Genomic DNA, 2,926 nt, shown 5'->3' on the forward strand with positions numbered 1-2,926 from the left:
AATAGTAATGTGTTAAATCATTATTATTACGTATATATGCAACAAAAGAATATACACTTTATGTATGTTTACTTTGAACTGGCACCTTCAATAATATATGAGTCATTTTTCATGGTAATATGTATAATAGTATTTTTTATATATATATTCATTTCCATTTCATTATCTTTCAATAATAATATAAAAAACTGTTATACTTTGATCTCTCACCTAGAACACTATATGATTCAAGATTTTAGAGTGTAAGTTAACTAGTTTTCAATCACGTATGTCTTCATGAGTATACGTTTACAAATTATTATTCTAATTAATAATTAATATCGTGAAGGAGGGTTGTTCTGATAATCAATTTCGGAATAATATTATGCCAAAAAAATTTATTACATTTATTAGTATTTGATTATATTGGAATAAATACATATACGCTTTCTTTGCATTATCTTTCAATAATAAAATGTATCATGTTAAAATATTTTAGAGAACATCAGTGTAGACATACTGGAAGAGTACCGTTCGGATACCATTACCAAGAAAAAGAAATCATAATAAATTTCTTAATAATAAACATTAAAAAGAAGCATATATGATGTAAAAGAAGAGCCTAGATTCTACAATCGTATATGAAAAAAATCAAAAAATACAATCGTGTATTAAAAAAAAAAAAGGTAAAATATGCGCTAAGGCCCAGTTCCACAACTTACTTTAACCAAAGTTTAACTCATTAAACTTGGTTTAAAGAAAATATTGCGTTCCACAATTGCCTTATACTTCGATTAACGTCCATGAACTACGGTTACAATTGAAAGGTGAATTTTGGGCGTTTAACGAGTTAAACGTAGTTTAAGTGCTAATAGTGCTGTCTGTAGTATCAGTGTCTTTGTTAGGTTAATAAGTATAAGGTTTTGAGCAAGTAAATTTATAGAGAAAAAAGTATGGCTCGTATGGCTTTCGTGTTATCATCCGACGATGAAGATATTATGCCATTGATTAATCGACGCCCAAGAAAAATTAAAGGATGTCCATCATATTTTGAAGAATTGGACGACGTTGATTTTCATGCTCGATTTCGATTATCTAAGGAATCTGTGACTGCAGTATTAAGAGAAATCGAAGTAGAAATTTCTCGTAAAACAGAACAGTAAGAATATAAAATTGACTTGTAATATTATTAGATTTGTACTTAAGGGAGAAAATCCAATTAGAACTTTCAAAAAATCGAATTTTTTTTATCATCGAAGAATTCTTGAAAATAGCTTTTTTTCGTTCTAATTGGATTTCCCCACTTAAGTATAAAATAAAATAGTAAATATGAAAATTAGTCATAATGAATTCAATCAAATCAATAATGTCAAATTTATTGTTAACGCGCGTTATCTATATTTATAGCAATCTTCATAATATTTGGTTAAATGCAAAATATTCAATAGAATGTGTATGTTATATTTTGACCATTATCAAATAAATAAGAAGCAAACAGATTAATATGAATTGTCGCAAAACTATTTTATTAACAGAAATGATGCAATATCTCCAATGAATCAGCTCCTTCTTACAATGAGATTTTATGCAACTGGAAGTCACATATTAGCAGCAGCAGACTTCTCTGGTGTAAGCAAAACATGTTCTCATAGAATTATTCATTGAGTAACTAATGCTATTGCTCGTCTTCGAGCAAGATATATAAAGTTTCCTGTGCATGCTGAAGAAATAAAGAAAGAGCAGATCAAATTTTTTGATATTGCATGATTTCCAAGAGCAATAGGTTGCATAGATTGCACTCACATAAAAGTATAGTCATTTGGTGAGTAATGTTCAATATTATAAAAAATATATTTATATACAATAAGACTATTGGCACATTATTTTTTCGATATTCATTGATAAATAAAAATATTGATCAAATTCCAGATTTTAGGTGGAAATGACGCTGAATATTTTAGAAATAGAAAGGAATATTTCTCTATAAACGTTCAAGCAATCTGCAATACAAATTTAGAGATTACCGATATTGTCGCTCGTTGACAAGGATCAGTACACGATGCTACAATATTTAACAATTCTAGAATACATGCTTTATTCTGTCACGAGTGCTAAATTGCACAAGTGACAATTGCGCCATAACCGAGAAATAAGAATAATATAAATTAATAATATAAACGAATCGCGAACGCAACTCGATTGCGCGATCACGCCCTCGACCGATTACCGGAACACGCGGCGAAATAAGTTTAGTAATAAGTTTAAAATTAAAAAACCCAACAAATTTAAACCTTTGAAAACTAACCGCAAAAATTTGATCCTTCCTAAATTCAAACGATTACCTAACCACAAAACAGAAAACCCAACAAATTTCAACCTTTGAAAATTAACCCCAAAAATTTGAACCTTTCTAAATTAAAATGATTATTTAATATAATAAAATTGGTGATAGTATAGACTCGTAAGATAAAAATCCAGAAGGGGGAATAATGCCTAATCGAGTCAATGCACTTGGTGTTGGTGTGTTGTATAAAAGAGTTTATTAGAGATGTATACATTTACGTTTCGATCCTAGTTTGGATCCTTATCAAAATGAAAGTTCAATCTAATATATATCATTGTGCTACCTAGAACACTTAATAAGATAAAAAATGGTAAGACGATTTACAAAGTTGCATTCAAATAATATATTAAAATATAAATTTACAACGTTCTTTTAGATTAAAGTATAAATTGAATTGTTTTATATAAAATAACGAATACGTTTAAATGATGAACTTACATGAAATATATTTAGATGGGTGATTGGAGAGTATCATATTGATGTGTTGAATGTACAAGTTCTGATGTGATAATGTGATGAAATGTTACAAGAGAATATATGTTTCGATATATATGTTATTGAAGATGGAAATCAAAAGTCATTTAGTAAACAATCATATGCTTT

Source organism: Cyphomyrmex costatus, unplaced genomic scaffold (assembly GCF_001594065.2).
Source record: "Cyphomyrmex costatus isolate MS0001 unplaced genomic scaffold, Ccosl1.0 scaffold403, whole genome shotgun sequence".
In the NCBI taxonomy this organism is placed as follows: domain Eukaryota; kingdom Metazoa; phylum Arthropoda; class Insecta; order Hymenoptera; family Formicidae; genus Cyphomyrmex; species Cyphomyrmex costatus.